Here is a 27,088-nt window from a genome sequence, read left to right as displayed (position 1 = left end):
GCCAATTGGCCTACCATGCCTTGATGGGTACGTTAGTGAACGATTCTCAGTTTTTTCCCGGCGCTCAGCCTCTGCGGTCCTACAGTGTTCCCTATAATAATAATAATAATAATAATAATAATAATAATAATAATAATAATAATAATAATAATAATAATCTTTATTGAGGATATCAATTTCACTGATAAGTGATTTACAAAAGAGTCCTCGCAGAGTTCTGTCCCAGAGTCCTGTTCCAGTTATCCGTTAATCAGAGTTCTATTAAGTTTCCCCGGCCTAACTGGCAGCCTAACTGACACTAAGCCTGCGTGCTTAAATGGGGGATTCAGGTCGAGATCGACCAGATGTAGCAGTTCATTCTTTCTGTGAAGGCTGGTTGGGATGGGCTAGTTCTAAAGTAAAACAAACACTGAGAAACAATGTTCAATTGGATTTATCGATGAACTTTATTTTGTTGTCAAAATGGTCAGTGTTTCTACTAACTGTGGACACAACTTAACTCTACTTTAAAAAAAGGAATTGATAAGCCTTATTATTTCATTTTTTGTAACTTTATTTAGTTAAGTTCTTTCTATTCTTTCTATACAACTTCTTACGAGGAAATTTCACTAATAGAATTTGACTTTTTAATTTGGTATTGAACTGTATTTACTAACGCGCCTTCTAGCCTATCCGTTTTCTATTCTTAACTGGATTAGTAATTGTCAGTTTCGCCATGTGCTTTTCCTTTTTCCTTCGCAGAATAAAAGACATTCTTATAAACAAATTGAATAGAATTACTTTAGCACTGTAATTATATATAAGTTTCCGTTATAGTAAAGGTCTTACATAGACTTTTCCAGACTAACCTCTGACGGAGCGGTCCGTCTTCATTGGAAGTTTAAGGTTAAAACGAGATTCTTGAGTTGTTACTAATAGTCAAAAGCATTAAAGAATTGTTTTCCAGTAGTAATCTTTACTGGAGAGAACAAAAGACATAACTATTTTAGGGGAATACGAAGCAAGCATCCATAGGATGAAAAAACCCTTCCGCGCTTGTTACGAAAGCCACAATTAGGGAAAAATCCCGGCCCTATGGATCGTATACCCCGACCTGCCGGGCGCGGTCTTCGAATAGCCAAATAGCCTAAAGTGTCCGTGACGTTGTATTTTCTTTTTGTTCCTTGTTGATTATTTCATCTATGACTTATTCTTGCTATGAAAACTTTAATAAACTGCCTCATTATCATGATTGTGGACATCTGCATCGTACTGTCATCCTCTTTTTGTCGAGCCAGTCATCATTCTGAAACTAATGAATAATTAAAAAGGAGGAATTAATTACATATTACCGCCCACATTATTTTACACTTAGCATCCATCCTTGCATCTTTTTTCAGCCAATTCAGTAAAGAGGACAAACTAGCAACGACATTTGAAGTCTACTAACTTTTCCTTGCTCATCAAATTAACAATCTTAACTTTCCTTTTGGTCAACAAATAATAATAATAAATAAGGCATTATAAAACAATTTATTCGCACTATAAAATGCCGAGATTTTAAAACTATTAAAAACAAGTGGTATAATTCGCTGACTGTTTTTCAAGAGCGTGAAGGCAAATCAAAGCAGTTAAGACTCTGAAAGCACACGCAGTTTAGCCGCTACCAAGACGTACCACAGACAGTGGAAAAGCCGCGAAATCTGAGCTTTTGGACCCAAATAAATTGTGCTCATAAGCGAAACAAAAGCAATCATTAAACTGAAAACACTCCGTCAAAAAATAGAACTGTTTGAATTAGAATTAAGGTCATTTACTTAATTATACCTCTGTATGATTCTCTCATCAAGATCTCAGGATGAAGTACCGTCGATTTGAACTTGTTTCCTTCCTTCCTCTTTCTTCTTTTTCTGAAATAAAAAAGTATTTCTAAGTTAATAATTAATTAGAATTAAGTATAGATAGGTATTTCTCATTAACGAATGTTCTCACGCAACAACAATTTAACTCAGCTTCAACAAATTTAAGTACGAAAGAATTTCCCCGTCAATTATGAAATCGCGGGATTACCCTAGCAAAAGGCCGTGTTTATTTATTGATAACCGGAATGAAAAGCAAACGAAGTGAATATCTTTCCCTCACATACCTATAACCCCATTTGATTGTCCAGTCTGCCCATTGAAATCTGCTTTCCATCTCTTCTTGGATGTGGCTCGAATTTCCTCTTAATTGACTCCTCCTTCTTGCTGCAAAAAATATACTTTCCAAACTATTACAGTTATTTACAAAAATATATGTTTAAAGAAAAACAAGCTGGAACCAAAACGTTTTCCGCTATGGTTTTTTTTGGGATAAATACCACGGGTTATAATTCGAAATTTTCATAGGTAGTTTACGAGCCGTCAGGCTGGTGAAATTTGAGACGACTAGTATTTATTCCACGTACAAATTATGCTATTATTTGTTTATACTACTACCCCAAAAAAAGTTTTGTAATTTTCACATTTAGGTATTTCAAACTAAGCTAAAATACCACCGATGTAAGCTAATCAAATTGCAGCAATTTCTCAATTCACTTGTAAAGGGTTTACTAAAAAAAATGACCCCAGCTCTAATTACTTTCTCGTCTGTTCGGAAAGGACATGCTTTTTCTTTCTCTTTTGGCTTGTTACATTGAACACAGTCTAAATTACAAACACTCTTATTTGTAGACAGAACATTAGCAGAATAGTTATTATTGCAAATTTAAAAAGTTTACATAAATTATCTTACATACCTGTGATTTTGTTTCTTGCATTTAGCCACTAATACCAAAAGGAGACAGTAGGCGGCTTCAGCAAAGTCGTCTTTCTCTAAAACCGTTACAGCGTCTAAAAGGACTTGAACAATACACTGTTAGCATAACAAATCGCCAGTGGAATTGACCACCTCATATCTTTAGGAAAAAATGTATTACATTGATATGAATTCAGAGTAAGAAATTAAGTGGTGTTTCGCGCACGTAAGAGCTTACCCTGTGAAACCACTATTCTGCGGTCATTCTCTATTCTTTACGCAAACAGACATCAGTAACAAACAAAAACAATCACAATAACAACAAGAGTGACGAATAAATAAAAACTAATTTATAAATAAAGATAGAGCAAATCAAAGGAGCAACAGAAGGCTCCGTCACAAGTTCCAGCGCTCTTACCCGAAAGATGTAAACATATTTTGGAAATAACTGCAGTGCAAAAATGAAATTGCCATAAGAGCAAAAAGAGAGAATAGTAAGGACAGTAGAAGATTTTGTCAGTTGTCAAGAAACTCAACACGAAGACCCAGAACGTTAACACCATTAAGTGCACACTAATGTTCTCTTCCACTTTTTCTCTCTCACCAAATTGTTCACAGACGAACAACAGAAGCAGTACAAAAAACCACGGCAGTATTGAGATGATGAAACTTACGACGACAATGACGACGATGATGGCGATGTTGATGACGATGACGTATAATGAGCCGATTGAAAGAGTTACATAGGCCCAGATAAAGTAAAAGCGAAAATAACGATGACGATGCTGATGACGACGACGTAGTAACGAGCCGATCCGAAGAGTTACATAGGCCCAGATAAAGTATAAGCGAAAATAACGATGACGATGACGATGTTGATGACGACGACATAGTAACGAGCCGATCCGAAGAGTTACATAGGCCCAGATAAAGTAAAAGCGAAAATAACGATGACGATGACGATGTTGATGACGACGACATAGTAACGAGCCGATCCGAAGAGTTACATAGGCCCAGATAAAGTATAAGCGAAAATAACGATGATGATGACGATGTTGATGACGACGACATAGTAACGAGCCGATCCGAAGAGTTATATACGCCCAGATAAAGTATAAGCGAAAATAACGATGATGATGACGATGTTAATGATGTAGTTATGAGCCGATCCGAAGAATTACAGAGCCCCAGATGAAGTAAAAGGGATGTTAAGGCGTGAAGGAATGGATGGATGTATCGAATTCAAGAATGTTGAGGTTACGAGGTTGTTATTTTAAGTCTGGTCTTTGAGGGTGGATAAGAATTATCACCAAAATTGGCTCGAAAGAGTTTTCACCCCTGGCGATGACGTGTCATTAAGTGACGAAATTGTAATCAAGTAAAGACCATTTATGATGCCGAATGAAAACTTATACCATCTGCAGAAGTCAACGAAATAAGGTATCCAAAGGTAGCAGGTAATTGCAAAAAAAAAAACGGTAAAGGAAGACATTAAGTAAGTAACATGTATTAGTGATGCCGAATGAAAGAGATTCTCCTCTATCTGCAACTGGAGATGAGGAGCTGCGCTTCCCTGGGAACGGCGCCAGTCAATCGAATAACGAAAGCAATTACAATACAGGTTATGAAAACGGACAACTGGGAGTAAATGTTCCGAGCATAATTGATAGATTAGGAACAGAGTCGGAATGGTATCGGGGTGGAATAACGTAATTATTATATAATAAATTGGAGAGGAGTTTTTATGCTGAAAATTTTTGATTTGCCACAGTATCTACATAAATAACATTGTGATTTTTTTTTTCTACTGTAACTCCATTGCTTTTGGTGCATTTTGATTGGATAAAAACGTTGGATATGCAAGGATAAATAAATGTAATATTGAGGGGTTTGTCAAAGGTATAGTATGGACAGTAGAGGATTTCGTCAATTTTTTTTTCAAGGAATTCAATGCGCAGAGCGAGAGAGTTAACATCATTAAGTGCACACTAATGTTCTCTTCCACTTTTTCTCTTTCACGAAATTGTTCATAGACGAAAAAAAGAAGCAGTTAATAAAAAACGTACAAAAAAACGAACAGGTTGGAGTCCTTGCGAAAACAAGGCGGTATTGAGATGATGAAAATTACGACAATGACGATGATGATGACGATGACGTAGTAATGAGCCGATCCAAAGAGTTACATAGGCCCAGATAAAGTAAAAGCGATGTAAAGGCGTGAAGGAATGGATGGATGTATCGAATTTAAGAACGTTGAAGATACGATGATGTTTTTAGATGTCTGGAAATAAGGTATCGAGAGGTAGCAGGTAATTGCAGAAAAATCGGTAAGGGAATGCATTGGATTGAAGAACGTCGAAGTTACGGAGATGTTGTTCAAATCGATCAATAGGTCTTAACGAATTATCAGCACCTCCTCTTATGGCTTTTTCTGACGGTATTGAAGAAGTTAACTAAGCAACATGTATTAGTGGTGCCGAATGGAAGAGATTCCCCTCTATCTGCAACTGAAGATGAGGAGCTGCGCCAAACAATGTTGGATAACGTGAATCGAATGACGAAAGCGATTACAATACAGGTTATGAAAACGGACATCTGGAAGTAAATGTTTCGAGCATAAATGATAGATTAGGAATAGCGTCGGAATGGGGTCAGGCTGGAATAATGTAACTATTATATAATAAATTGGAGAGCAATTTCATTTTGATCTTTCACAGTATCTATATAAATCGCAAGGTGATTTTTTTAAAATCTATTTTAACTCTATTGTTTTTGTTGCATTTTGATTTGATAAAAACGTTGGATATGCAAAGATAGATAGATGTAATATTGAGGGGTAAGTAAAGTGTTTGTTAGGATTATTTTTACATTATATATTATTTTGGTCATTTCAGTAGCTTTGCCAGAAGGCTGGTAAGCATTTCGGTGATGAACAAATGTAAAGCAAATCAAAGATGATAAGCTTCTCATTGTAACCGTACCTCTTTTGGTTATTCTTCATCAGTTCTTTAATTTTATTGGCAATTTTATTTTTGAACTTAATGTAAATCATCTCGCGTTACGAGACTTAGAGAGCTTGACAACTCAGGTGCACTGGAGTAGAGGAATCTTGATGATCGTGATGGTCTTCTTTTCAAAGGCAAAGCTTTAAATGCAGGATGTCCAACAGCGACTCTGAAGCACGTGTCACACCAATAGTGCCGAATTTGAACGGAGAGGCGTCGCCGGTATCACAACCTGTATTTCAAAAATGTGCCCTCTGGTTATCGTAAGGAGCTGATTCCACTGGAGAAGGCGTTTTCCACTTCATCGCAGAGTTTCAGAAAATTGCTGCTTGTTGCTGCATCCACATTCTTAAAAAAACTCAAGGATAATACAACAAAGAATGAAAAATTCCTCTTCCTGGAACAGGTTAAACGTTAAAAGGATGCCAGATGACTCCCATTAAACTGTTCTCGGGAAAATGATTGGCCACCATTCGCGGTACATTATAAAACTAGTTACTGATACCAGTGACAGTGTATATTGGTTCGCAAAATATCGAGACTTGTTTACCGTCCAAAAAAATAAATCTCGGCGAACGACACAGTTGCAAAAATGCGATAATTGACGAGAACACTTGAACAAAATACACGTGGGAAATGCATATTCGCCACTTTTAGTTATATGCACTTGATTTCTTTTGGGTGTTGCAGTTTTTTTCTTGAGTGGCGAATGAACAAGGCGCAGTTGCTTCGAGGCTTTCTGGTAATTTTTTATATTTGTTTTGGCATTCTTTGTGCTCAGATCTCTTCTGCGAATTTTGCTCTAAAGCCTCGGAGTCATGTTAGGATTTTAATATATCGAACCTGGGCAATTTGGTTTGCCACCCTCAAACCCGACAATTAATTGTGGTCCACTCCACACATATTTTTATTCATAACAAGGATAAAAATATGCTAAATGGTGTATCCGTCGTTTAAGCTGGATCTCCCTTCCGTGATAAAACTACTTTGTGGTAGTGTACCTGCTATTGTGCGGAGACCACCTTTATCGCATATTTTGTTACATACATTCACTGCGTATTTCTTTGCATCATAAAGCACCACCCACACGCATTTGTTCCTCTTCATCGTCTTATTGCCTCTGAAAGTTGAAATTATTTTTAACCTAAGTATTGAAATACAACGTAGGCCATGAAAATGGTTAACAGAAAAAAAGCAGGACCCCCTTTAGTTTCAGTTATATTTTAAATTAGCGCATTCCTTTTAAATAAAGTGCACAGCGCGAAAAAAAATTAGTTGGCCATGTGAATCTGACGTCTGTTCCAATATTCACTTTATTTTAGCCTGTTAATTTGTATTCCTTTTTCTTGACATTCATATAATTCGCCCTTATACCTCGGGTTATTATGCCACACAAATTTCTCTATATCAGACTGCGTGTGATCGAAACAAATACGGTTATCCTAGTCATTTAAAGAGAAAAAAAGGGTAGAAGTCTCCAATAACTAAATATATCTTCCCCAGAGGGTCTTTCATGGACTGCTCTTAAAACCTTTAAAACGGTTACTTCATAATGACAACAAATCGGCTCAAGACTGTTGAAATTTTGCAACCAGAATAGATAACTGAAATTAATGCAGTTTCACATAAATCAGTGCTCGAATTAAAACCATTTAAACTACAGTGCATAAGGTGAGCGAAGGAAAAATCGTCTTTATGCTTAACTTTGTGGGTTACTTATAAACGATTTCAATGCAAGTTTTTTGGCTTCTCCTCTCAATCCTTATAATATACTTCATTCAACTGAAACTAAAAATTTAATATATTGGTATTGGTCGAGGAAAATAAATCCTCGCAGACCCAAGGGCGGTTAATCGGGACGATACAATGTTCTTGGTGAAAGTTTACTGTAAGATCGAGTTCACCACTTTCCCCTACTTCATTATTCCAATTAGCTGAAACTAAAGCGTAGAAAAAAAAAAACGTCAGGCTCACAGACCATAACAAGCTGGATTTCCTTAATCAAAAACGTTTGTTAAAAATAATCCAAAAAAAGCATTTAAAATAAGGTTTAAGAATTCAGGAATTTTAGCTGTTGGGTGGAGGGAAAAATGTGTTTTTCAACGGGTCTATCCTGTCTTTATATTTCCATGTAAGTCTGGTGGATTTTTCTATTCTTCTTTTTATGTCTCAGATCTTTCTTACACAATACCTCCGAACGTCTTTCTTGACTTTAGAGCAGTCTTTAATCTATACATAGCTATACATCAAAGTCATTCTCAGGTGTTTTATGCATACCTGTTATCGTCTTTCTTGTTTAAGGCGTCGCTTGAAAAGAATCAGTCGGTGACCTCTGGAAAACTGTCTTACGCTGAAAATACACCCTGTTAACAGAGATACTAAGCAAATAATTTCATCATTAATATCAAATAGTCATTCATTCGTTGATATCTTACGGAACACTGGTGGGGAACGATGAAGATCTGGGTTCTTTCAACACCCAGTGAAATTTGGCAAACTTTCAATCATTGCTGTATTATTTGCTAATTTTTTTGCCAAGTATTTATTTACGTGACGACACTAATCAATCTTCAATTGCTCTCTTTAAACTCATCAAACGAGGAAAACTGTCAACCAATTAAAAATCAGGGTCTCTAAAATAGTTGTGTTAGCATTATACGTGGGCTTCTAAGCCCCTAAAAAAAAAAAGTGTGACACTTACAGGATCAAAGAGTCCAAGAAAGGAAAAGGTGTGGCCGTCTTCATCATCCAATTAGCTGAAACTAAAGCATACAAAAAACAAAACATTAGGCTGACAGACCATAACAAGCTGGATTTCCTTAATCAACCTGTTTGTTAAAAATAATTCAAAAAAAGCATTTAAAATAAGGTTTAAAAATTCAGGAATTTTAGCTGTTGGGTGGAGGAAAAAATGTGTTTTTCAACGAGTCTATCCTGTCTTTATATTTCAATTTATGTCTGGTAGATTTTTCTTTTCTTTTTTTTATGTCTCAGATCTTTCTTACACAGTACCTTCGATCGTCTTTCTTGACTTTATAGCAGTCTTTAATCTATACATCAAAGTTGTTCTAAGGTGTTTTTTTACCTGTGATCGTCTTTTCCGTTTAAGGCGTCGCTTGAAAAGAATCAGTCGGTGACCTCTGGAAAACTGTCTTACGCTGAAAATACACCCTGTTAACAGAGATACTAAGCAAATAATTTCATCATTAATATCAAATAGTCATTCATTCGTTGATATCTTACGGAACACTGGTGGGGAACGGTGAAGATCTGGGTTCTTTCAACACCCAGTGAAATTTGGCACACTTTCAATCATTGCTGTATTATTTGCTAATTTTTTTGCCAAGTATTTATTAACGTGACGACACTAATCAATCTTCAATTGCTCTCTTTAAACTCATCAAACGAGGGAAACTGTCAACCAATTAAAAATCAGGGTCTCTAAAATAGTTGTGTTAGCATTATACGTAGGCTTCTAAGCCCCTAAAAAAAAAAAGTGTGACACTTACAGGATCAAATAGTCCAAGAAAGGAAAAGGTGTGGCATTCTTCATCATCCAATTAGCTGAAACTAAAGCATACAAAAAACAAAACATTAGGCTGACAGACCATAACAAGCTGGATTTCCTTAATCAAACTGTTTGTTAAAAATAATCCAAAAAAAACATTTAAAATAAGGTTTACAAATTCAGGAATTTTAGCTGTTGGGTGGAGGAAAAAATGTGTTTTTCAACGGGTCTATCCTGTCTTTATATTTCAATGTATGTCTGGTAGATTTTTCTTTTCTTTTTTTTATGTCTCAGATCTTTCTTACACAGTACCTTCGATCGTCTTTCTTGACTTTATAGCAGGCTTTAATCTATACATCAAAGTTGTTCTAAGGTGTTTATTTACCTGTGATCGTCTTTCCTGTTTAAGGCGTCGCTTGAAAAGAATCAGTCGGTGACCTCTGGAAAACTGTCTTACGCTGAAAATACACCCTGTTAACAGAGATACTAAGCAAATAATTTCATCATTAATATCAAATAGTCATTCATTCGTTGATATCTTACGGAACACTGGTGGGGAACGGTGAAGATTTGGGTTCTTTCAACACCCAGTGAAATTTGGCACACTTTCAATCATTGCTGTATTATTTGCTAATTTTTTTGCCAAGTATTTATTTACGTGACGACACTAATCAATCTTCAATTGCTCTCTTTAAACTCATCAAACGAGGGAAACTGTCAACCACTTAAAAATCAGGGTCTCTAAAATAGTTGTGTTAGCATTATACGTAGGCTTCTAAGCCCCTAAAAAAAAAAAGTGTGACACTTACAGTATCAAAGAGTCCAAGAAAGGAAAAGGTGTGGCCTTCTTCATCATCCAATTAGCTGAAACTAAAGCATACAAAAAACAAAACATTAGGCTGACAGACCATAACAAGCTGGATTTCCTTAATCAAACTGTTTGTTACAAATAATCCAAAAAAAGCATTTAAAATAAGGTTTAAAAATTCAGGAATTTTAGCTGTTGGGTGGAGGAAAAAATGTGTTTTTCAACGGGTCTATCCTGTCTTTATATTTCAATGTATGTCTGGTAGATTTTTCTTTTCTTTTTTTTATGTCTCAGATCTTTCTTACACAGTACCTTCGATCGTCTTTCTTGACTTTATAGCAGTCTTTAATCTATACATCAAAGTTGTTCTAAGGTGTTTTTTTACCTGTGATCGTCTTTCCTGTTTAAGGCGTCGCTTGAAAAGAATCAGTCGGTGACCTCTGGAAAACTGTGTTACGCTGAAAATACACCCTGTTAACAGAGATACTAAGCAAATAATTTCATCATTAATATCAAATAGTCATCCATTCGTTGATATCTTACGGAACACTGGTGGGGAACGGTGAAGATCTGGGTTCTTTCAACACCCAGTGAAATTTGGCACACTTTCAATCATTGCTGTATTATTTGCTAATTTTTTTGCCAAGTATTTATTAACGTGACGACACTAATCAATCTTCAATTGCTCTCTTTAAACTCATCAAACGAGGAAAACTGTCAACCACTTAAAAATCAGGGTCTCTAAAATAGTTGTGTTAGCATTATACGTAGGCTTCTAAGCCCCTAAAAAAAAAAAGTGTGACACTTACAGTATCAAAGAGTCCAAGAAAGGAAAAGGTGTGGCCTTCTTCATCATCCAATTAGCTGAAACTAAAGCATAGAAAAAACAAAACATTAGGCTGACAGACCATAACAAGCTGGATTTCCTTAATCAACCTGTTTGTTACAAATAATCCAAAAAAAGCATTTAAAATAAGGTTTAAAAATTCAGGAATTTTAGCCGTTGGGTGGAGGAAAAAATGTGTTTTTCAACGGGTCTATCCTGTCCTTATATTTCAATGTATGTCTGGTAGATTTTTCTTTTCTTTTTTTTATGTCTCAGATCTTTCTTACACAGTACCTTCGATCGTCTTTCTTGACTTTATAGCAGTCTTTAATCTATACATCAAAGTTGTTCTAAGGTGTTTTTTTACCTATGATCGTCTTTCCCGTTTAAGGCGTCGCTTGAAAAGAATCAGTCGGTGACCTCTGGAAAACTGTGTTACGCTGAAAATACACCCTGTTAACAGAGATACTAAGCAAATAATTTCATCATTAATATCAAATAGTCATTCATTCGTTGATATCTTACGGAACACTGGTGGGGAACGGTGAAGATTTGGGTTCTTTCAACACCCAGTGAAATTTGGCACACTTTCAATCATTGCTGTATTATTTGCAAATTTTTTTGCCAAGTATTTATTAACGTGACGACACTAATCAATCTTCAATTGCTCTCTTTAAACTCATCAAACGAGGGAAACTGTCAACCACTTAAAAATCAGGGTCTCTAAAATAGTTGTGTTAGCATTATACGTAGGCTTCTAAGCCCCTAAAAAAAAAAGTGTGACACTTACAGTATCAAAGAGTCCAAGAAAGGAAAAGGTGTGGCCTTCTTCATCATCCAATTAGCTGAAACTAAAGCATAGAAAAAACAAAACACTAGGCTGACAGACCATAACAAGCTGGATTTCCTTAATCAAACTGTTTGTTAAAAATAATCCAAAAAAAGCATTTAAAATAAGGTTTACAAATTCAGGAATTTTAGCTGTTGGGTGGAGGAAAAAATGTGTTTTTCAACGGGTCTATCCTGTCTTTATATTTCAATGTATGTCTGGTAGATTTTTCTTTTCTTTTTTTTATGTCTCAGATCTTTCTTACACAGTACCTTCGATCGTCTTTCTTGACTTTATAGCAGTCTTTAATCTATACATCAAAGTTGTTCTAAGGTGTTTTTTTACCTGTGATCGTCTTTCCTGTTTAAGGCGTCGCTTGAAAAGAATCAGTCGGAGACCTCTGGAAAACTGTGTTACGCTGAAAATACACCCTGTTAACAGAGATACTAACCAAATAATTTCATCATTAATATCAAATAGTCATTCATTCGTTGATATCTTACGGAACACTGGTGGCGAACGGTGAAGATTTGGGTTCTTTCAACACCCAGTGAAATTTGGCACACTTTCAATCATTGCTGTATTATTTGCTAATTTTTTTGCCAAGTATTTATTTACGTGACGACACTAATCAATCTTCAATTGCTCTCTTTAAACTCATCAAACGAGGAAAACTGTCAACCACTTAAAAATCAGGGTCTCTAAAATAGTTGTGTTAGCATTATACGTAGGCTTCTAAGCCCCTAAAAAAAAAAAGTGTGACACTTACAGGATCAAAATTAATAGTCCAAGAAAGGAAAAGGTGTGGCCTTCTTCATCATCCAATTAGCTGAAACTAAAGCATAGAAAAAACAAAACACTAGGCTGACAGACCATAACAAGCTGGATTTCCTTAATCAAACTGTTTGTTAAAAATAATCCAAAAAAAGCATTTAAAATAAGGTTTACAAATTCAGGAATTTTAGCTGTTGGGTGGAGGAAAAAATGTGTTTTTCAACGGGTCTATCCTGTCTTTATATTTCAATGTATGTCTGGTAGATTTTTCTTTTCTTTTTTTTATGTCTCAGATCTTTCTTACACAGTACCTTCCATCGTCTTTCTTGACTTTATAGCAGTCTTTAATCTATACATCAAAGTTGTTCTAAGGTGTTTTTTTACCTGTGATCGTCTTTCCCGTTTAAGGCGTCGCTTGAAAAGAATCAGTCGGTGACCTCTGGAAAACTGTGTTACGCTGAAAATACACCCTGTTAACAGAGATACTAAGCAAATAATTTCATCATTAATATCAAATAGTCATTCATTCGTCGATATCTTACGGAACACTGGTGGGGAACGGTGAGGATTTGGGTTCTTTCAACACCCAGTGAAATTTGGCACACTTTCAATCATTGCTGTATTATTTGCTAATTTTTTTGCCAAGTATTTATTTACGTGACGACACTAATCAATCTTCAATTGCTCTCTTTAAACTCATCAAACGAGGAAAACTGTCAACCAATTAAAAATCAGGGTCTCTAAAATAGTTGTGTTAGCATTATACGTAGCCTTCTAAGCGCCTAAAAAAAAAAGTGTGACACTTACAGTATCAAAGAGTCCAAGAAAGGAAAAGGTGTGGCCTTCTTCATCATCCAATTAGCTGAAACTAAAGCATACAAAAGACAAAACATTAGGCTGACAGACCATAACAAGCTGGATTTCCTTAATCAACCTGTTTGTTACAAATAATCCAAAAAAAGCATTTAAAAAAGGGTTTAAAAATTCAGGAATTTTAGTTGTTGGGTGGAGGAAAAAATGTGTTTTTCAACGGGTCTATCCTGTCTTTATATTTCAATGTATGTCTGGTAGATTTTTCTTTTCTTTTTTTTATGTCTCAGATCTTTCTTACACAGTACCTTCGATCGTCTTTCTTGACTTTAAAGCAGTCTTTAATCTATACATCAAAGTTGTTTTCAGGTGTTTTTTTTACCTCTGATCGTCTTTCCCGTTTAAGGCGTCGCTTGAAAAGAATCAGTCGGTGACCTCTGGAAAACTGTGTTACGCTGAAAATACACCCTGTTAACAGAGATACTAAGCAAATAATTTCATCATTAATATCAAATAGTCATTCATTTGATGATATCTTACGGAACACTGGTGGGGAACTGTGAAGATCTGGGTTCTTTCAACACCCAGTGAAATTGGGACACTTTCAATCATTGCTGTATTATTTGCTAATTTTTTTGCCAAGTATTTATTAACGTGACGACACTAATCAATCTTCAATTGCTCTCTTTAAACTCATCAAACCAGGAAAACTGTCAACCAATTAAAAATCAGGGTCTCTAAAATAGTTGTGTTAGCATTATACGTAGGCTTCTAAGCCCCTAAAACAAAAAGTGTGACACTTACAGTATCAAAGAGTCCAAGAAAGGAAAAGGTGTGGCCTTCTTCATCATCCAATTAGCTGAAACTAAAGCATACAAAAAACAAAACATTAGGTTGACAGACCATAACAAGCTGGATTTCCTTAATCAAACTGTTCATTAAAAATAATCCAAAAAAAGCATTTAAAATAAGGTTTAAAAATTCAGGAATTTTAGCTGTTGGGTGGAGGAAAAAATGTGTTTTTCAACGGGTCTATCCTGTCTTTATATTTCAATGTATGTCTGGTAGATTTTTCTTTTCTTTTTTTTATGTCTCAGATCTTTCTTACACAGTACCTTCCATCGTCTTTCTTGACTTTATAGCAGTCTTTAATCTATACATCAAAGTTGTTCTAAGGTGTTTTTTTACCTGTGATCGTCTTTCCCGTTTAAGGCGTCGCTTGAAAAGAATCAGTCGGTGACCTCTGGAAAACTGTGTTACGCTGAAAATACACCCTGTTAACAGAGATACTAAGCAAATAATTTCATCATTAATATCAAATAGTCATTCATTCGTTGATATCTTACGGAACACTGGTGGGGAACGGTGAGGATTTGGGTTCTTTCAACACCCAGTGAAATTTGGCACACTTTCAATCATTGCTGTATTATTTGCTAATTTTTTTGCCAAGTATTTATTTACGTGACGACACTAATCAATCTTCAATTGCTCTCTTTAAACTCATCAAACAAGGAAAACTGTCAACCAATTAAAAATCAGGGTCTCTAAAATAGTTGTGTTAGCATTATACGTAGGCTTCTAAGCCCCTAAAAAAAAAAGTGTGACACTTACAGGATCAAATAGTCCAAGGAAGGAAAAGGTGTGGCCTTCTTCATTATCCAAATAGCTGAAACTAAAGCATACAAAAAACAAAACATTAGGCTGACAGACCATAACAAGCTGGATTTCCTTAATCAAACTGTTTGTTAAAAATAATCCAAAAAAAGCATTTAAAATAAGGTTTAAAAATTCAGGAATTTTAGCTGTTGGCTGGAGGGAAAAATGTGTTTTTCAACGGGTCTATGGCCTCTTTATATTTCCATGTAAGTCTGGTGGATTTTTCTTTTCTTCTTTTTATGTCTGAGATCTTTCTTACACAGTACCTTCCATCGTCTTTCTTGACTTTAGAGCAGTCTTTAATCTATACATGAAAGTTGTTCTAAGGTGTTTTTTTACCTGTGATCGTTTTTCCTGTTTAAGGTGTCGCTTGAAAAGAATCAGTCGGTGACTTCTGGAAAACTGTGTTACGCTGAAAATACACCCTGTTAACAGAGATACTAAGCAAATAATTTCATCATTAATATCAAATAGTCATTAATTCATCGATTTCTTAAGGAAGACTTGTGGGGAGTGGCGAAGACCTGAGTTCTTTTAACAGTGAGTTAAATTTGGCACACTTTCAATCATTACTGTATTATTTGCTAATTGTTTTTGCCAAGTATTTATTTACTTGATGACACTGAGGAATCTTCAGTTGCTCTCTTTAAAGTGGTCAAAAAGGGAAAACTCTCATGTATTTATAATTCACTGGTTTAATCTTAAAAGTTGATTTATACAGATAGGGCATAAACTTTGAAATAAATGCTACACTTACAGTCAGGTATTTAGACATCTCAGGAAGGTACTGAAAGGTTTGGCCTTCTCCAATGTTCCATTTATTGAAAACTAAACGGTAGAAATTAATAGAACACAAGGAACAGAAGATGATTTTGTCAATTGTCAAGGAATTCAACGCGAAGACCCAGAACGTTAACACCATTAATGTTCTCTTCCACTTTTTTTCTCACCAAATTGTTCATAGACGAACAACAGAAGCAGTTAATAAAAAACATACAAAAAATTTAATTACAAAAAACAAACAGTTTGGAGTCCTTTACGAAACCACGGCAGTATTGAGATAATGAAAGTTACAACAACAATAAGAATGACGATGATGACGACGATGTTTATGACGTAGTAATGAGTCGATCCGAAGAGTTACATAGGCCCAGATGAAGTAAAAGCGGAAATAACGATGATGACTACGATGTTTATGATGCAGTAATGAGCCGATCCGAAGAGTTACATAGGCCCAGACGAAGTAAAAGCGAAAAAACGATGACGACGATGTTTATGACGTAGTAATGAGTCGATCCGAAGAGTTACATAGGCCCAGATGAAGTAAAAGCGAAAAAACGATGATGACGACGATGTTTATGACGTAGTAATGAGTCGATCCGAAGAGTTACATAGGCCCAGATGAAGTAAAAGTGATGTTAAGGCGTGAAGGAATGGATGGATGTATCGAATTCAAGAATGTTGAAGTTACGAGGATGTTTTTTTGATGTCTGGTGCTTGAGCGTGGATACGAATTACCAGCAAAATTAGCTCGAAAGAGTTTTCACCCCTGGCGATGACGTTTAATTAAGTGACGAAATTGTAGTGAAAAGTGAAAAGAATTAAAACTTATACCATCTGCAGAAGTTAATGAAACAAGGTATCAAGAAGTAACAGGTGATTGCAAAAAAAAAAAACCTGTAAAGGAAAACATTAAATTAAGTAAGCAACACGTATTAGAGATGCCGAATGAAAGAGATTCCCCTCTATCTGCAACTGGAGATGAGGAGCTGCGCCTCCCTTTGGAACAGTGACAGTAAATCGAACAACAAAAGCGATTACAATACACGTTATGAAAACCGACAACTGGGAGTAACTGTTTCGAGCATAATTGATAGATTACAAATAGGGTCGGAATGGTATCGGGGAGAAATAATATAATTATTATATAATAAATTGGAGAGGAGTTTCTATACTGAAAAGCTTTAATCTGCCACAATATCTACATGAATAACATGGTGATTTTTTTTTATTTACTGTAACTTTGTCATTGGTCTCCCTAGGGATACTGTTGAGTCACTTGTAACTAGTCGTCAGAATTTGACTAGGAAAGAATTTAAACATATTCTAGAATCAGAAGCACATCCTTGCAAACGTTTTTTAGACAAGCCAGTGGATCATGGCCTGTAAGACTAATCCAGCGCACCTCAGAATACCTGTATCACGCACTGTTAGGCACAAACAATCGTGTATTCCTAGAGGTGCTAAACTTAACTTAATTTGATTTGTATATATAATATGTAATGTCTTGAATTTCTGTTGTAATATTACCGTAATTCTTATCGTCAAAGGTAATAAACAAAGGTATTATTATTATTATTATAACTCCATTACTCTGTGTGCATTGTGATTGCATAAAAACGTTGGATATGCAAGGATAAATAAATGTATTATTGAGGGGTTCGTCAAAGGTATAGTAAGGACAGTAGAGGATTTCGTCAATTTGTTTTTCAAGGAATTTGATGCGCAGAAGCAGAGTGTTAACATCATTAAGTGCACACTAATGTTCTCTTCCACTTTTTCTCTTTTTCATAGACGAACAACAGAAGAAGTGAATAAAAAACGTACAAAAAACGTAATTACAAAAAAGGAACAGTTTGGAGTCCTTTAAGAAACCACGGCAGTATTGAGATAATGAAAGTTACAACAACAATAACAATGACGATGATGAGGACGATGTTTATGACGTAGTAATGAGTCGATCCGAAGAGTTACATAGGCCCAGATGAAGTAAAAGCGAAAATAAAAATGATGACGAAAGATGCTTATGACGTAGTAATGAGTCGATCCGAAGAGTTACATAGGCCCAGATGAAGTAAAAGCGGAAATAACGATGACGACGATGTTTATGACGTAGTAATGAGTCGATCCGAAGAGTTACATAGGCCCAGATGAAGTAAAAGCGAAAATAACAATGATGACGAAAGATGCTTATGACGTAGTAATGAGTCGATCCGAAGAGTTACATAGGCCCAGATGAAGTAAAAGCGATTTTAAGGCATGAAGGAATAGATGGATGTATCGAATTTAAGAATGTTGAAGTTACAAAGATGTTTTTTTGATGTCTGGTGCTTGAGCGTGGATACAAATTACCAGCAAAATTAGCTCGAAAGAGTTTTCACCCCTGGCGATGACGTTTAATTAAGTGACGAAATTGTAGTGAAAAGTGAAAAGAATTAAAACTTATACCATCTGCAGAAGTTAATGAAACAAGGTATCGAGAAGTAACAGGTGATTGCAAAAAAAAAAAACCTGTAAAGGAAAACATTAAGTTAAGTAAGCAACATGTATTAGAGATGCCTAATGAAAGAGATTCCCCTCTATTTGCAACTAGAGATGAGAAGCTGCGCCTCCCTGGGAACAGCGACAGTAAATCGAACAACGAAAGCGATTACAATACACGTTATGAAAACCGACAACTGGGAGTAACTGTTTTGAGCATAATTAATAGATTACAAATAGGGTCGGAATGGTATCGGGGAGAAATAATATAATTATTATATAATAAATTGGAGAGAAGTTTCTATACTGAAAAGCTTTAATCTGCCACAATAACTACATGAATAACATGGTGATTTTTTTTGTATTTACTGTAACTTTGTGATTGGTCTCCCTAGGGATACTGTTAAGTCACTTGTAACTAGTCGTCAGAATTTGACTAGGAAAGAATTTAAACATATTCTAGAATCAGAAGCACATCCTTGCAAATGTTTTTTAGAGAAGCTAGTGGATCATGGCTTGTAAGACTAACCCAGTGACCTCAGAATACCTGTATCAAGCACTGTTAGGCACAAACAATCATTTATTCCTAGAGGTGCTAAACTTAACTTAATTTGATATGTATATATAATATGTAATGTCTTGAATTTTTGTTGTAATATTACCGTAATTCTTATCGTCAAAGGTAATAAACAAAGGTATTATTATTATTATTATAACTCCATTACTCTGTGTGCATTGTGATTGCATAAAAACGTTGGATATGCAAGGATAAATAAATGTATTATTGAGGGGTTCATCAAAGGTATAGTAAGGACAGTAGAGGATTTCGTCAATTTTTTTTTCAAGGAATTTGATGCGCAGAAGCAGAGTGTTAACATCATTAAGTGCACACTAATGTTCTCTTCCACTTTTTCTCTTTTTCATAGACGAACAACAGAAGCAGTTAATAAAAAACGTAAAAAGAACGCAATTACAAAAAAGGAACAGTTTGGAGTCCTTTAAGAAACCACGGCCAGTATTGAGATAATGACAGTTACAGTTGATGATAACATAGAAATGAACCGATCCGAAGAGTTACATAGACGCAGATGAAGTAAAGCGAAAATAACGACGATGATGACGATCTTGATGACGATGAAGAGGACATGGTAATGAGCCAATCCGAATAGTTACAGAGCCCCAGGTGAGGTAAAAGCGATGTTAAGGTGTGAAGGAATGGATGGATGTATCGAATTGTTAATGTTAATGTTGTGTTAGGAGAAAAAAAGTGAAATCATCGGAACATTTATCAGCAATTGAGTTCAATGAACTACAATAAATATTACCCATCACCGGAAAAAAATATTGCAATGCATGGCTGTTAAAAGAAAGGATGCAAAATCATTTCAAGGTTAACCAGCAAAGTCGAAGGGATTCGGACTGTCAATTACTCATCCTCAAAAAAATGCATTCTTGGTGTATTGCTGAGTAAATGCATTTATTAAATAATAGTGTACTGTAATAATTCATTTTTAATGTGAATTTGACTTTATATGAGTCTGTAAAAGTTTTATCCATAATATTAACGATACTGATTTTATTATTTAAAATAGTATAGAGAGATTGATAATGACAGTGAGTAGAACAATAATAAATAAATACTTAAGGTAACTTGGACATTGGTAAGAGAAGTCAAGTTTTATAGGCTTTCTTAACTTCTTATTAAGTCTTTTAAAGATGATTAGTCGAAAAGAAAACTGTTGTATGATTTTTCAAGACCTTTTTTGTGAGCCATAACAGAAGGTATTGGATCACCTTACCAGCAATCCTATTGCCCTTTTGAAGGCATCAAAAAGCGACAAAAGCAAAAGACAAAGCAACAGAGCAAGTCGAATGCGAAGAAAGAACGTGCGCAACTGATTGAGAGGTTTCAATTATTACTCTGGTGATTCAGTGAAGATAAATTTGTAATGAATTCAATGATTGACATTGATCGGTTTGTATAATCAATGCTATAAACTTTATTTATTGTTTTATTAATAGTAGTGATTATACTAACAAAAGTATTCGTTAATAAAGCCAGCAATAGTTGATATACATGGTAACCAAGTAGCCGTCGTGTCGGCATTGGCAACAATTCACTATATTCTGAATACTTCAGTTTAGTGAAGGTTTGTTGATATATATCAGTAACTTTGCAAAACAGCAAGCAAAAAGCTTTCTACATATTTACCATCTGTTTGCTGTGATATTTATTTCTATTCCTTTATACAAACAGGCATCAATGATCAGATAAAAAAATATAATAAAGTGCGAAGGACTTTATTCTGATGATTTACTGATATTGATAACCCTCTACAATGAAACTTGTTTAATTCCTGACCAGATTAAACAAGTCTTTTTGAACAAAATTCTGCATTCAAAAAAGATATGAATGCAGTACAAGTTGGTTGTAATAAAGTGCAAACAACTTTCTTACAGATTCCAATATAAAGTTATGAGTTTTGGGAAGAATTTCTCGTTGTGATCTCCCTCCATGGTGACACATGCTTAATTTTATAATCACATTAAACATGTTTCACTAATAAAATTCTGCGTCCATCTTACATGAATGCAGTAAAATTGACAATAATAAAGTGCAAACGACCATATCATCGGAGATTCCAATTCTGTTGTAGTATAGTTTTACCCGGTAGCCATTTTGATTTTTTTCTTAAATAGGAGACTGAAAACAATATTGGGTCACTGTAGTGTAGAATATGTAAATGATAAATAAATAAATAAATAAATAATGATTTGGAGGCAGCACATCCACAAAGTGGTTCTTCGTCTACCTGCATGATTCCTGGTCGAACTGGAATTTCTATATTGAAATATAGAGGTACATATTGAAATATAGTGGTACATTACCAAAACCATTAATTTTGTTGGTGCTCACAGTCCTTCATATCTGCAGGCTGAAAGTGGCTTTCATTGCAAAAACGAGTGATATCTTTACACTGTACAAGAACGAATAACAAACACAATGTAATCAGTTATGAGGTGTGATATGTTCACGATTTCCTCGCTGTAAAATTAGGTTATTTTCTATACACACGTTTGAATCAATCTATGTTCATGTTTGAGGTAATTTTAAATAAAAAAAGGTATTATTCAGGTACTTAATTACATTGTTTATTTATTTAAATATATATTTTGTTATTTGCTGAAATTAAAAGCAAGAGGTACACGAACAGTCACGACCGTCGTAGAGAAAGAACGAGCGACCATTACCAAACTTTTACGTCTTCCAAACCTTATACATGTACTTCTCTGGTGGTCCCAAATGAAGTTAACCTTCAGTGCTTCATGAGTAAGCGTTAAAAATGAACAGACTTACCGAGTCAGCTTCCCCTTTGCTCGACTAATCCTGAAGGAAAGTTCATCGATAAATACACAATGCGTCAAAAGATTGCTGTGCTGTTGAAAACGCCAGTTTCTCGCACCTTTTCCGTGTTAAGACTGTTTCCCCGATTCTTCAGTTCTTCGTTTTTGTGTCGGATGGTTTCATCGTTATCTTTTTTTACGGTAAAGCACAACAAATTCGACAAGACAAACCAAAACACAGTTTCGCTCCATGGTGAAGTAAAGGTGATTTGACCGAAAGGGTAACTAAAACCATTTTTGGCTGTCGCGCGCGATATTCATGTCAAATCTCATTGGTAGTTAATTCCATACAAACTTGTCCCCAGGGATTTTGCCCTGGAAAAAAATAACTGGTTAACCAATAGAAAACTTGATGAACACAAAAAAATGTGGAAGAGACGCGGCGCGGAGAACTTCGCACGTGTGGAGTAACAAACATTCTCGCGTGTGGAATCAGTAATTCTGAGAATTCATAAAACATAATAATTAAAAAGTAACGTGGGTGACAAAAATGCAAGAAGACAAACACGCCATTTTGATACAGCAAGTATATTTAACTTTATTGTTAGAAAGCTACCTGGGATATATTAAGAACTCCTTTCTCACGGTGCAGAAATGTTCAATAAATTTTGAAATATTTTTCTTTACTTTTCTCCTTCTTCCCGCACTTCAAGCGTGACGTCTATATGTCAGTATAGTTATATATTGTTTGTGTTATGTAGGATTTCACAGAGCATCCAAAAGAGACGTTTTCACGTGCCATGCTATTTATTCACCAGGCAGAAAAGCAGAACAAAAGTATCTTGTTTTAATTAATGCTTTCGTTCGCTACCCGAACTCAAACTCTTTGTTGTATTAATTTCACATGTTGAAGTCTTGGAGCTCGTACCGCGTATCACGGATAATTTTTAGGTAGTAGCAGTGCGGGAAAGCTTGGACGAATGCTTTGAGGAACAACATAGTTTTCTTAACAATAGTTTTCTTTTCTTTTCTTAATCTCGACGATACAGTTGAAGACAGAATTGTCAACCAAAAGATAAAGGTATGAACTTTAAAATTCCCTATTGGTAAATATCCCTAGTGTAGGACGACTTTCATAGCAAAAAAGCTCGGCTTTAAAACGCCGGCAGTAAAACAGCACTGTCGTGCTTCGAAATCAAAGATTTAATTTTCATTTGTGGCTCATAAAGACTTTATTATGTTCTTGCACCGATTTGCAAAGTATGAAAGGTTAACGTATGACATTGTTGCTCAAGTTGGGCTAGCATTTTTTATAAGACAGGACTTTCTCGCGACTTTTTTGTACATGAAGAAGAGAATCCACTCTGTGCCCCTTTCAGAAAGCTGCATATTCACAACACCAGCAGCGTTTTTGCCAAGTTAAAAAATTCTACCCTGAAGCTAAACCTCAATGAAATGCGCTCCGTGAGTAGCATTCATTTGGGAAAGTACTCGAGTGCCGCCCTTCTTTAATCGCATAAAAAGGATAGAGGCGTAACTATAATGCAGCTAAGTGAGTAAATTAAATGAAACAAAAGTATGTGAAATGTTTGTATGTTGAGACTAAGAATAACGTCAGAAAGTCGTCTGCAGAGTCATAGAGGGGAAAATGGACATCTTTTATATCGGAGAATGGTAAATAAAGACCCGTTCAAACGTTTTATTCCACATGTTCTGAATCTAATGCAAATGAGGGAGAACCACTGAGAAGTTTTTCTCATTGGTATTAAATCCGTCCAAATGTTTGAACCGACAGTCGTTTATCAAAAAAATAAAGTTTTTTGCTCTTTTATTCTGAAGGAAATTTTTCAGCTTTTCCCAGGATGTCGCCTCCTGAAAAAGTATCTGGCTGTGGGGTCAATTCACAGTAAAGTTAGTATACAATCATGGAAAACGGGATGTCGACCATTGTCTTTTACGTTGTGTTTATTTGCTCTTACTACTGAATTATTGAGATATTCATGGTCTGTTATCATTTCAAGGGCATAGAGTGAGTATAGGCAACATTATTTGGTTGACAAAGCCGCCACAGTTTATGGCTCGGACACTAGCAGTTGACGAGAAGTGACAAGTGCTTGAAGTCAAGTGTGATGCACGTGCAAAGTTTGTTTTGGTACATTATGGGAAATGTGCATGGAAGCTGAGGCGTATTAGCCCAGCTCCTATTAGTCCAGCCCCAGTTATGAGTCCCTTTTTAAATTTATACTGCCTGAGCCTTTCTTTGACAACACTAATTTAACTACGGTCCGTTTCCTCATTCAACCACAGTCCTGTAAACTAGAAATGTACTTTGTATTCTTTTTTCTTTCTTCATATTATGCAGCTGACCCCACGCCATCAATCTTGGGCTTCGAAGGGCAGGCGTTACTGGTTAATAATTATAATAATAGTAATAATAATAATAATAATAATAAACGTATATTTTTTCGCCTGAAAATATTTATTTGTTCTTGAAGCATGCAAAAATATTCGTAATAACTTTTTCCCTTAATGTAACCGAGTTTTGACAGCCTTCTTTTTCAAAATTTGCCTTTTTCCATTCAAAAGATTTATTACTGTTTTTACATATTAAATTATAGCATTACACTTCATTCAGCAATATTTTATCACAGGTAACCCAGGCTCTGTGATAGTACCACAGTACGGTTCCAGTAAAATTACAGTGTTTGTATGGGGTAAAAATATCATCCTAAAATTTCTAGGAAATACTAAATAAAGATCAATGAAACTTACTCTGCAGTTAATTGTTGTTGTCCTTATTGCTCCAACGAAGTTTCGTGATAATTTGCAGTAATTTGTTCAAATTCACTCTATCTACAATAATAATATACAAGGTAGGAAACACGAGGTGCCATTTTCGCCGACATGCTCTCATTCAACACAACTTTTTCCACGAAATTCGAACTCCAACGGAAAATAAACAATCCAGGATCGTAGAAATAGGATAGCAGCAGATAAAGAAACCAATGAAGCTTTCCCAGATAGAGAAACGAATCCCACAGACTTTGACAAACTCGAAGAATATAATCTAAACACACCGAGAATACGCTCGCCGAAGCAGCCGGGCCAGATCAACGCGCGGCCAAGAAAATGAAGCCTGGGCACAGTACAAAAAAATTCCATCCCGGGGGTCCTGGGGTGACCTTTCTAGGGACCGATACATCATTTGCCCAAAGCCACCCTTCCCTGCTGGAAAAATACTTGATAGAAGGCAATTGTTCTTCCTAGCCAATCACCATTTGCCAGACCAAACCCCGCACACGCGCCTGAATTTAAATGGCTAAAAAAAAAGTAATATAATCAGGAGAGTCTGCGGAGTTACAAGGCGTCCCATTTCTTTTACTAAGGAATGCAAATAACAGTAATGAAACTAATGAAATAACAACGCGAAATGCTTACAAGGCGGGCTAAAAACAAGGTTGAACAAAAGGTAGATGATGACTGAGATACTGTTGCTGTGAACTCTCGAGCGAAACTATCGTAAATAAACGGTGAAGCTTACAAAATAATGTCAAAAATTATACAGAAAATTGCGACAGAATATGAATTGCGATAACTGAGACGAATGTGAAAGGCACGTGCACTAGTAAACAAAGAACTAGCGCGATTAACATATTTAGCGATTAATGCGGCAGTAACACGCCGACTTCTTGTCAATACAAGTGAACGCTCTATCGGTTAAATATGTGAATCATCGTGATACACCTCTCTTTGAATTTGGTCCTGTTGTACAAATGCCTCGGTAAGAGCCAAAATTCACTTATATCTTTTGCTCGTTTTAAGTTTTGTAAATCGTCCTTCGTTGTTCTTTCCTTTGCCCTTATAACCTTGCCCTATTGATGTTTGATAAACTTTCTGAGGACCAGCGCTAGGAGCTGAATATAGTTCGAGAGGAAAATAATCTCTTTATAACAGGCCATAGTGATTGGCTAGGAAGAACAATTGCCTTCTATCAAGTATTTTTCCAGCAGGGGAGGGTGGCTTTGGGCAAATGATGTATCGGTCCCTAGAAAGGTCACCCCAGGACCCCCGGGATGGAATTTTTTTGTACAGTGCCCAGGCTTCATTTTCTTGGCCGCGCGTTGATCTGGCCCGGCTGCTTCGGCGAGCGTATTCTCGGTGTGTTTAGATTATATTCTTCGAGTTTGTCAAAGTCTGTGGGATTCGTTTCTCTATCTGGGAAAGCTTCATTGGTTTCTTTATCTGCTGCTATCCTATTTCTACGATCCTGGATTGTTTATTTTCCGTTGGAGTTCGAATTTCGTGGAAAAAGTTGTGTTGAATGAGAGCATGTCGGCGAAAATGGCACCTCGTGTTTCCTACCTTGTATATTATTATTGTAGATAGAGTGAATTTGAACAAATTACTGCAAATTATCACGAAACTTCGTTGGAGCAATAAGGACAACAACAATTAACTGCAGAGTAAGTTTCATTGATCTTTATTTAGTATTTCCTAGAAATTTTAGGATGATATTTTTACCCCATACAAACACTGTAATTTTACTGGAACTGTACTGTGGTACTATCACAGAGCCTGGGTTACCTGTGATTTTATTACATTTATTATAAACTGTATTGTAATTAAAGCCTTTTTGGTGACCAGTTTTGGTAAATACATGGATTTATAACATGAACCAAATTGCAGAAGTTAAGTTCCATTTTTTGCCTTTTTTGCGTTCTTGTGTTCCCTGTTTTGTATTTACCTTCGTATGCATTACTCAGAGTAACATTTTGTGTTATCATTAATGTATCTTAGAGTAAAAACCGAACAGTAGTAGCTAGTAGTTTGCAAGCTTGAGTTATATGTTCTTACACAAGAAAACTGTGATTAAAATTTGGCTTAATCTTAGCTTAAACTTAACCATCTTTCAAGGAAGCGGGCCAGATCAATTTTTCTATCACGATTTTTGCGGATTGAAAGAAAACTGAATACATTTTATAAATTCAAAATGGTGGATCCAAGATGGCAGATAGTTCCAGATCCTTTTTTATACAGTCAGCGGTTCGATGCGTAGGCTCACACTATCATTACTAAATTCTAGTAAAAATATTAGAAATTACAACAAAGCAACTAAAAAATATTATTATACACATCCTCAAACAAAAACAAACTTGAAAGAAGACAAAAACCCAAGTTTTCTTGTTATCACATTTTTGCCCAATCAACAGCCGTAATGTCACATCAGTTTGTCACGCGAAGTCACACAATGCGAAGAAATACTTGCCAAGCCGTACAGCGGACTTTCAAGTGAAATTCAAACTGTTTATGTAAGAGTAACATAAACGAAACACTTTCAACATGGCGACCGATGTTTACTGTCGGTATCTCCATATGTCACAAGAAGACTTCTTTCAACCCATTTTTCTCGTATTTTACATTAGCTGGGAACAGCGAAGAAAGGCTTACAGGCCTCATTTATAAGCTTAAAACGACCTTTGTTACCTGCACAATCGAACTGGATTTGTGTACT

General features: G+C 35.7%; 1 long non-coding RNA gene across 2 annotated transcripts; it reads right to left on the bottom strand.

Moving 5' to 3' along the window:
* Nucleotides 1–427: 427 nt before the first annotated feature.
* On the bottom strand, nt 428–8,137 carry LOC140941582 (uncharacterized). Of its 2 annotated transcripts, XR_012166482.1 has the most exons (6): nt 8,037–8,137; nt 6,807–6,879; nt 2,756–6,117; nt 2,126–2,225; nt 1,807–1,889; nt 428–1,291 (listed from the first exon to the last, which is right to left on the bottom strand). It is a non-coding gene; the product is annotated as an uncharacterized lncRNA (long non-coding RNA). The 2 variants fall into 2 exon arrangements; XR_012166481.1 differs by having other exon boundaries at nt 2,756–6,879.
* Between the last annotated feature and the right edge of the window lie 18,951 nt (nt 8,138–27,088).

This window comes from Porites lutea, chromosome 6 (assembly GCF_958299795.1).
Source record: "Porites lutea chromosome 6, jaPorLute2.1, whole genome shotgun sequence".
NCBI classification, from domain to species: Eukaryota; Metazoa; Cnidaria; class Anthozoa; order Scleractinia; family Poritidae; genus Porites; species Porites lutea.
This window is presented reverse-complemented; position numbering and strand designations above follow the sequence as displayed.